Source organism: Pecten maximus, chromosome 17 (assembly GCF_902652985.1).
Source record: "Pecten maximus chromosome 17, xPecMax1.1, whole genome shotgun sequence".
Classification (NCBI taxonomy): Eukaryota; Metazoa; Mollusca; class Bivalvia; order Pectinida; family Pectinidae; genus Pecten; species Pecten maximus.
Window position 1 is genome coordinate 7,968,102 of NC_047031.1, and position 11,593 is coordinate 7,979,694.

Consider the following 11,593-nt stretch of genomic DNA (forward strand, 5'->3'; position numbering starts at 1 on the left):
AGTTTTCAGATCATCTTGGTGAAATACGTTTGCTCAATAATACCCCTTCATATTTGCGATGCAGAGGGGGCAAACTGGGGCCGATGATAACCCCTCAACATTAACCCCTCATATTTGTAATCTTGAGGGCGCAAACTGGGTCCTCAATGATGAGCCCTCATATTTATGCGATCAAGAGGGGGTAAAATGGGTCCATTCATTATAACCCCAACCTCCAACCCCCCATATTTGCTATTAAGAGGGGGCAAACTGGGTTTGTTTATAACCCCTGAAAATATTTTCGATCTAGAGGGTGCAAACTGGGTCTATTTATAACCCCTCATATTTGCGATCCAAAGGGGGCAAACTGGGTCTATTTATAACCCCTCATATTTGCGATCCAAAGGGGGCAAACTGGGTCTATTTATAACCCCTCATATTTGCGATCCAAAGGGGGCAAACTGGGTCTATTTATGACCCCTCATATTTGCGATCCAAAGGGGGCAAACTGGGTCTATTTATGACCTCTCATCAGCCACTCATTTTGGGGTCAAGGAATGCCATCTGAGGGGGTCAAGTTTAGTGTTTGCAGTGTAAATGGTCAATAAAGTAAATAACACCGGGCCTTCATTTCGTTTCAGAAATGACAAAATTTGCCATTAATGAGACCTCTGTACCATTTAGGAACCAAGCTACAGTAAATGTACATATTTTAGCCGTTTCTTATTTTAGCGGTTTTTGCAAAAGAAGAATTTCGCTAAATTAAGATTGTGCGAATTGCACTTTATATACGCTGTTTCTATATCAAGTAATTGTCGAGCACCTATTCATCAATGTGTTAATATATGTTAAAATTCGGAAATGCGCTAAAATTTAAGTACGCCAAATAATGTGTGTTTACAGTAAGTCATATACGCATCGCTATTTTATAGATACAGTGTAGTCAATCATCACATCTCTGATTGCCATCTCATCGAATATCTTTTGGGAGATTTTGTATGTACAAAATTTTAAATTTCAGAAACGAACGGCATAAATGTATTTGGAAAATTTCTTTTCGAGCTAATTTGATCATAAAAATTCCAAAAAATAAGAGAAGATTTCTAATAATCGATCAAAATTTAGTTTAAAATCAGGATTTTATCCACCCAGATATTTCATAGGGAGAATTGGCTTCGTTGGAGTTGAACTTGATCGCCTCAGATGGTCTTTCCTGCAAACCTAGACATTTTAGAGTGAGATTGGTTCACCTAAGATGTTTTCTCAAGGTGTCATATCTAGGTTTGGGACTTGAACATTGTCACCTCAGCAAGCCTTTATAGGGCGAGATTCACAGGAATTTCTCAGGATCACATATAAACATGATATACCTCATATGTAGGGCTTTATTCACACCCGCTGCCATGGTAACCTTAGAGAATATGGCAGCTATATATATATCAACTTTGTCTTACATTGTGCTGCCATCTACCTACTTTGGTCAGAGTCATTAAAACATGAAAGGGGAGATAATTCACTTTACCTCTTTGACTCAACTTTGTCTTACACTGTACTGCCATCTACCTACTTTAGTCAGAGTCATTAAAACATGAAAGGGGAGATAATTCACTTTACCTCTTTGACTCAACTTTGTCTTACACTGTGCTGCCATCTTTCTACTTTAGTCAGGGTCTTTAAAAACATGAAAGGGGAGATAATTCACTTTACCTCTTTGACTCAACTTTGTCTTACATTGTGCTGCCATCTACCTACTTTAGTCAGGGTTATTTAAACATGAAAGGGGAGATAATTCACTTTACCTCTTTGACTCCATTCTTTCAAATAGAGAAGGTTGATTTAAACACTGGTAGGTTGTAAAATACCGGAGACTTATTTTTCAGGAGATCTGATCTCTACCATTGGTATCCCTTTGAAACATTGAAGGATTTATAACTATCAATATGTACATGTGTATGTGTTTTTCTGAGCATCATTTTGATACAATAATTTTTAAAAGAGTTATTGCCCTTTGTTTATTTTGATCTTGCCTGGGGATCTTTGAGTTTGTTCCAAACCGATCTCTATGAAACTTGGTGGGATTTGTACCATGACATATATATACCTTTCTTAAGCAGCATTTTGATTGAACAATTAGTACAGTTCCTTATGTTACACATTTTGATATAGAATTTATATCACTCTGGTATTAGTGGTATATGTTGCGCCGGCCGGGGCCAACTTTTATTGTATTTACATGTAATTTGTAATAAAACAAACAGATTTTGTGTAGTCATGGGTTTTCGGTAACGGTTTCTCGCATGGTAACCAGTACAGTTATTGGAGACATATTTATTTGGTTTCCATGGGAACCGTGGAAACACTAATGGATACCATGGAAATGACAATTATAACTTGTATAGTCATACATCATACCATAACTTTTACAATATACACAGATGTTCAGTAAGATTGATTTAATATTATACATTAGTATAGAACTCATTGATTGTGCAGGCTGAAAAGTGCTATTTTGTATATGATCAGTGCTTGAAAAGTTATTAAAAATTTATACATCCTTCAAAAGTGCTAGAATATATTTATAATCTAAGCTTTTTTTTTTTTTTTTTTTTCTCTCTTTAAATGAGCAAAATCTTTGCTGTGCTGATATTAATATAACATGGAAATTTTAATTTAAGTATTTCAAAACTGTTGTTATTTGTTTCAATTTTGTGCCATATTTCAAACTAAAACAGAGTTATCTTATAATTAGACAATTAAAACACTTGTTGTACATGTAGTTGGTTTCTGTTCGTAGCCATATACAATTAATTAATGTCACACTGTTGTTTGTGTTGTAAGTTCTAGATAACAAATCACTACTTTATCAAAAATGTTGACATTAAATGTTTAAAAAGTGCTGGCAAAAATGTTTGGTTATAAAATGTTTTTGAAAAGTAGGATTGATGCAAAAATCCCAGTTTGAATATAAATATCTACAACTATGGTATCCATTATATACAGAAGTTAACTAACCCTACAACTATGGTTACCATAGAAACAAAAATCTATGGTTACCTTACAGTAGATACACAGAACAGTGGTTACCATAGACACAAAAAACTATGGTTACCACAGACATACAAATGTATGGTTACCAATGTTAACCATAGACACCCAGTTTTATTTTTGCCAATGGTTACCATAGATAAACAGATCTATCGTTACCAATGGTAACCAGAGACATACAAATGTATGGTTAACATAGATAAACTGATCTATTGTTATCAATGGTTACCATAGATACACATATCTATTGTTACCAATGGTTACCATAACACAGAGATCAATTGTTACCAATGGTTACCATAACACAGAGATCAATTGTTACCAATGGTTACCATAGATACACATATACATATCTATTGTTACCAATGGTTACCATGGACACAGATTTGTCTGTATTTGTCTGGAGAAGTTGTATAGACCTTGTCAATCCACAATTTAGCTGATTATTAGACATAATCAATCATTTGAATTTTGCCGGTATATATAATTTTTTTTATATAAAATCACTGGACCTTTGTTAATATGTGAACAGAACACACAGACAGCTCAGTAATAGTAGTGTTTCTCTAAATCTTTTATTTTCTCTCTTTTGAGGTTTGAACTATTCGGTGTTATCTCAGGTGATTTATGATCTGATGGACAGTTGTGGATTTTGAAACAGACATGAATCTCCGCGTAATTGACATGTCTGATTTCATTTCAGAGGTATGAGAATAAATATTTGTAAAAAAGCATAGATTATTGAACACGTGTTAAATTTGTTACACATAGTGTAAACATGTGTAACTTATGTAACACACATGTGCTGTATGTGTTACACATATGTGGAAACACATGTGTAAAGAAGAGGTTTCAGCAAATGATTTTAAATGTACAAATGATCATTAATGTTTTACATGAGTTGTAGAATTGGCTCTATAACCCTGTACGTTATATATATCTGTGTTCTCGCTAACATATCATCAATCTGTCATATTATCAATTTTTCATTTTAATTGTATGTTAAATAAATTCTGCTGTTTAGACTTCATTTTCTTCCCATTTAAAAAAAAAAAATGGAAAAATCATTTGATTATTATCAGAGAAGGCAATTATTCATTTGTAGAGAAAATTGTATACCGTATTTATCCTGCAATAAAGCCAGGGGCCAAGGCGTCTACTTTTTAAGGCTAGGGCTAGGCTGGGGATTATCATCGTCGGGAACCCACGACACACCTCTCTTCGTTACGCTTCGTTACTCTACGTTACAAACGTAAGAGCCGTATCTCGTGGGTTTCCGATGATGGGAGATAACTTACTGCAGGAGAGTGGAATGTCATGAAGGGCATAGGTGGCCCGGCTTTTTACGAGGTATGGATTTATTTTTGGATTAATACGGTATTATCCTACATTGGTAGATATTGATTGTCAGACAGGGGGATGGAAAGTTGTGGTTGAAGGGGTGAAGGTAATAGAATAATATTACTTTAATGACTGTCAAGTTTAAGTAAGATTGAAGGCCAAACAAAGGTATGAAGAATTTTAATGATATAAATTAGAATTTGATTCAAGAAAATGGCTTAATTTAAATGGCTTCCTCTACATCCTTGTGTGTAGCTGACATCTACATACAGATACATATATAATATGTTTCTATCTTCTATATATAGGTACATATATAATATGTAGCTATCTTCTATATATAGGTACATATATAATATGTAGCTATCTTCTATATATAGGTACATATATAATATGTAGCTGACCTCTATGAAAAGATACATATATGATATGTAGCTGTCTTCTATATATAGATACATATATAATATGTAGCTGACCTCTGTGTACAGATACATATTTAATATGTAGTCCTCTATGTACAGCTACATATTTAATATGTAGCTGATCTATATAAAGATACATATATAATATGTAGCTGTTCTCAATGTAAAGATACATGCATAATATGTACCTGACCTCTGTACGGATACATATATAATATGTAGCTGTCTTATATATATAGATACATATATAATATGTAGCTATCTTCTATATATAGATACATATATAATATGTAGCTGTTCTCTATATACAGGTACATATATAATATGTAGCTGTTCTCTATGTACAGGTACATATATAATATGTAGCTGTCTTAAATATATAGATACATATATAATATGTAGCTGACCTCTATGTAAAGATACATATATGATATGTAGCTGTCTTCTATATATAGATACATATATAATATGTAGCTATCTTATATATTTAGATACATATATAATATGTAGCTGTCTTCTATATATAGATACATATATAATATGTAGCTGTCTTCTATATATAGATACATATATAATATGTAGCTATCTTATATATTTAGATACATATATAATATGTAGCTATCTTCTATATATAGATACATATATAATATGTAGCTATCTTCTATATATAGATACATATATAATATGTAGCTGTTCTCTATGTACAGGTACATATATACTATATAGCTGTCTTCTATAAATAGATACATATATAATATGTAGCTGTCTTCTATATATAGATACAAATATAATATGTAGCTGTTCTCTATATACAGGTACATATATAATATGTAGCTGTTCTCTATGTACAGGTACATATATAATATGTAGCTGTCTCCTATATATAGATACATATATAATATGTAGCTATCTTCTATGTATAGATACATATATAATATGTAGCTATCTTATATATTTAGATACATATATAATATGTAGCTATCTTCTATATATAGATACATATATAATATGTAGCTGTTCTCTATATACAGGTACATATATAATATGTAGCTGTTCTCTATGTACAGGTACATATATAATATGTAGCTGACCTCTATATATAGATACATATATAATATGTAGCTATCTTCTATATTTAGATGCATATATAATATGTAGCTGTTCTCTATGTACAGGTACATATATAATATGTAGCTATCGTCTATGTATAGATACATATATACTATGTAGCTGACCTCTATATATAGATACATATATAATATGTAGCTGTTCTCTATGTACAGGTACATATATACTATATAGCTGTCTTCTATAAATAGATACATATATAATATGTAGCTGTCTTCTATATATAGATACAAATATAATATGTAGCTGTTCTCTATATACAGGTACATATATAATATGTAGCTGTTCTCTATGTACAGGTACATATATAATATGTAGCTGTCTTCTATATATAGATACATATATAATATGTAGCTATCTTCTATGTATAGATACATATATAATATGTAGCTATCTTATATATTTAGATACATATATAATATGTAGCTATCTTCTATATATAGATACATATATAATATGTAGCTGACCTCTATATATAGATACATATATAATATGTAGCTGTTCTCTATGTACAGGTACATATATAATATGTAGCTATCTTCTATATATAGATACATATATAATATATAGCTGTCTTCTATAAATAGATACATATATAATATGTAGCTGTTCTTTATGGAGGTACATATATAATATGTAGCTGTCTTCTATATATAGATACATATATAATATGTAGCTGTCTTCTATATATAGATACATATATAATATGTAGCTGAACTCTATGTACAGGTACATATATAATATGTAGCTATCTTATATATTTAGATACATATATAATATGTAGCTATCTTATATATTTAGATACATATATAATATGTAGCTGTTCTCTATATACAGGTACATATATAATATGTAGCTGTTCTCTATGTACAGGTACATATATAATATGTAGCTGACCTCTATATATAGATACATATATAATATGTAGCTATCTTCTATATTTAGATACATATATAATATGTAGCTGTTCTCTATGTACAGGTACATATATAATATGTAGCTATCTTCTATGTATAGATACATATATACTATGTAGCTGACCTCTATATACAGATACATATATAATATGTAGCTATCTTCTATATATAGATACATATATAATATGTAGCTATCTTATATATTTAGATACATATATAATATGTAGCTGTCTTCTATATATAGATACATATATAATATGTAGCTATCTTCTATATATAGATACATATATAATATGTAGCTGTCTTCTATATATAGATACATATATAATATGTAGCTATCTTCTATATATAGATACATATATAATATGTAGCTGTCTTCTATATACAGATACATATATAATATGTAGCTGAACTCTATGTACAGGTACATATATAATATGTAGCTATCTTCTATATACAGATACATATAAAATATGTAGCTATCTTGGTTAAGTAAACATTCTATGTAAAGTGTAAGATTTTGTTATATATTATACATTTTAGTTAAGAATTTAAAAACAGTGTATTATTGTTTATAAGCAGTTGTAGTCTATGTACTAATTTTACCGGATGTGTTTAAGGTTCATCTTTAACAATGTTGTATTGTCTATACAATGTCCTATTGTATTACAAGGTTTTTATCTCAGACTCTATACACTTTACAATGTATTAAATTCATTATGTGACAATGTATATGTTGATCTGTACATTGTATTATAGAATATTGTATATATATTATATACATGATGTATTTTAATGGCTATATGCAGCAGTACTAGTATATGTGGTCAGAATCTATTAAGTGACCAAAATTTGACTTACCACTGGCCAGTTTCTGATTAAATAGTATCTGTTCAGTTTCCATTAAAAGGCCATTGGTCAGTCCCTTAGAATTTCATCATTGGTCAGAGAAAAGGTCCAACCATTGGTCAGTATGTAGTGACCAATGACCAACAACAACACATTTGGCAGTCACAATATGTTAGTGTATAATGCCAATAGAGGAATATATGGAAGTCAGTCTAAGTACAAATTTAAAGGGAATAAAAAAAAGGAAAGGAACACAAATGAGGGGGTGAGGCTCCACAGGGGGCGGGGATACACAGAAATATTGAGATAGGGGGAGGGGCTAATCACAGAATATTGAGATAGGGGGAGGGCTAATAGACAAGGGCGGGGAAACACATAAAATTGAGATGGGGAGGGGCTATCAACGAAAATATTGAGATGGGGGAGGGCTAAATAGAAGGGGCGGGGTTTCACAGAAAAATTGAGATAGGGGGAGGGGCTAATAGAAGGGGCGGGGATACACAGAAATATTGAGATAGGGGGAGGGGCTAATAGAAGGGGCGGGGATTCACAGAAATATTGAGATAGGGGGAGGGGCTAATAGAAGGGGCGGGGTTTCACAAAGATTGAGATGGGGAGGGGTTAAAAGAAGGGGCGGGGATTCACAGAAAGATTGAGATAAGGGGAGGGGCTAATAGAAGGGGCGGGGATTCACAGAAAGATTGAGATGGGGGGAGGGGCTAATAGAAGGGGCGGGGATTCACAGAAAGATTGAGATAGGGGGAGGGGCTAATAGAAGGGGCGGGGATTCACAGAAAGATTGAGATGGGGGGGAGGGGTTAATAGAAGGGGCGGGGATTCACAGAAAGATTGAGATGGGGGGAGGGGTTAATAGAAGGGGCGGGGATTCACAGAAAGATTGAGATGGGGGGGAGGGGCTAATAGAAGGGGCGGGGATTCACAGAAAGATTGAGATAGGGGGAGGGGCTAATAGAAGGGGCGGGGATACACAGAAAAGGATATAGGAGGGGATGTATAGAGAGGGACGGGTGGAGTATTACAGGGGTGTATAGAGAGGGACGGGTGGAGTATTACAGGGGTGTATAGAGAGGGACGGGTGGAGTACTACTGGGGTGTATAGAGAGGGACGGGTGGAGTATTACAGGGGTGTATAGAGAGGGACGGGTGGAGTATTACAGGGGTGTATAGAGAGGGACGGGTGGAGTATTACAGGGGTGTATAGAGAGGGACTCTACCACATGGGTGTAAAATTCGACACGATAACATTAATCTTTACACTCGCCTTCTGAACAGCTAAAACTGTACCTCATTTTCATTATTTACAAATGTTTATATATGTTTTTCAGGTGAACATACATTATGATATCACGTTTACAGGGAAGTCTTATTACATTTCTGGTGCAAAGTGGATATTTGGTGAATCCTGATCCTATATTTAGATCCATTTGAGTTGTCACCTTGACATTTGACATAATACAGGTCGGACCTGTTGATACCTTGACTAAGGTGGAAATGTTGTGACAGGTCACGTGATGGTTTTTGTTTCTAACTACGTATACATATGCAATATCGTTAATTTTTACGGGTGAAATTTGGTGAGACACGGGTTGAACCAGGCGTAGTGTCATTTGACCGTACATATGTGCTTTTGAAACTGAAATCTGCTCGCATGCTTTCTGTGTCGAGGGCCGATAAGGGGGGTCTGCGGTAAATGTGTCACAGTTTATGTTGTGGTGCGTCACAATATATGTGTACTGCGTCGCAATATGTGATTCGTCACAGAACTTGTGTGATTCGTCGCAGTATATGTATGATACGTCACGGTACAGATGCGATATGCATGGCACGTCACGTACCGATGTGGTACGTATATGTGACACGTCACATTACTGACACGATACGTCACATTATATGTACAATACGTCACAGTGCTGGTGTGCTACGTCACAGTATATTGTGAAACTTGTACTTGTTCCGACGCCTGTGTTAGGGTTTTGAAACCCTGCCACCTGGCCCGGATAATCTGTGTACGGTAGCGCAACACCCCCTCTATCGACCCTCGGGACCCACTCTACGACTCTCCCGGCCCCGGGGCCCTCTGACGCTAGGCCTTGTACATGTATATGTAGTATATGTGAAAATGTCTTGTGTCATCACGGCAACCAGATGTGGTCCCTAGTAGGCTACCATTACAGAGAAATTCAAAATGTTTCAAATGTCTAAAATAAAATTTGTATGTGTGTATATAAGTATGTCTTACAAGTTGTTTTTAGTTCACCTGCCCGGAGGGCAAGTGAGCTTATGCCGTGGGGCGGCGTCCGTCGTCGTCAAAAAAATTGAACCAACAAAAAAAATCCCGCCTTTTTTAATGTCACATGACCCACTGGGTGTTATAGCCAGAGGCACTAGGTGTTATAGGCGTATGGTGGCAACTGCCTCTTAGCATTGTGTCAATGGGGAAATGCGGAGCAAATGTAAATATAGAGTTTTGCGTTGTCATAGTTTATCAGAAAATATCCAAACCAAACCTGGAATATAATACATTGTAGCATTGGACATTTCAGGTTAAAAATGCTATGGAAACTGCATTTTTCTCTCACAATCCACTGCATATTGCCCCGTCCATGTTCATATCATAAATACCCATGAAGAGGACTTAGTGTACTGCAGATTTTTAGCCCACCATCTGATGATGGTGGGCTATTCAAATCGCCCTGCCTCCGTGGTCCGTGGTCCGTCCGTCCGTAAACAATTTTTGTTATCGCTAATCCTCAGAAAGTACTGAAGGGATCTTTCTCAAATTTCAAATGTAGGTTCCCCTTGGTGCCTTTTTATGCATATTGCATTTTGAGACCGATTGGAAAACAACATGGCCGACAGGCAGCCATCTTGGATTTTGATAATTGAAGTTTGTTATCGCTATTTCTCAGAAAGAACTGAAGGTATCTTTCTCAAATTTCATATGTAGGCTCCCCTTGGTGCCTTGTTATGCATATTGCATTTTGAGACCAATCGGAAAACAACATGGCCGACAGGCAGCCATATTGGATTTTGATAATTGAAGTTTGTTATCGCTATTTCTGAGAAAGTACTGAAGGGATCTTTCTCAAACATTTTTGTAAGTTCCCCTTGGTCTGTAGTTCTGCATATTGCATCTTGGGACCAATAGGAAAACAACATGGCCGACAGGCAGCCATCTTAGATTTTGACAATTGAAGTTTGTTATCGCTATTTATCAGAAATTGCTGAAGGGATCTTTCTGAAATTTCATTTGTAGGTTGCCCTCTGTGCCTAGTTATGCACATTGGATTTTGAGACCAGTCAGAAAACAACCTGCCCGACAGGCAGCCATCTTGTATTTTGACAATTGAAGTTTGTTATCGCTATTTTACAGAAGGTACTGAAGGGATCTTTCTCAAATTTCATATGTAGGTTCCCCTTGGTCCCTGGTGTTGCATTTTGGGACCAATCCGAAAACAACAGACAGCCTTTATCGCTAAATCTTAAATTTTATGTATAGGTTCTCCTTGTTTGAAAAGTACGAGAGGGCTGTTTCTGAATTTACACAGATTAGTAAGACTTAGAGAAAGGGAAAAGTAGAGAAAAGATCAATCTGACATGGAACCTATAAAGATCATTCAATGGTGGGCGCCAAGATCCCTCTGGGATATCTTGTTATTTTACAATGGAATAGGCAGGGTTTGATGGATTCGATTTTAATTGAGGTGCACAATGCAAGTTTATTGCGACGAAAGATGAAACGTAAGATGAAGTGGGAAAGTCGGGGAACTCTCAATTGATAAATTGTTTAACAAAGAATTAGGTGATATCTGTGATTTAATTAAATAGGACATTTTGAATTTGGATTTTTTTAAAAACCAAACTATATTCTGAAGCGATGTCAAGCCAATA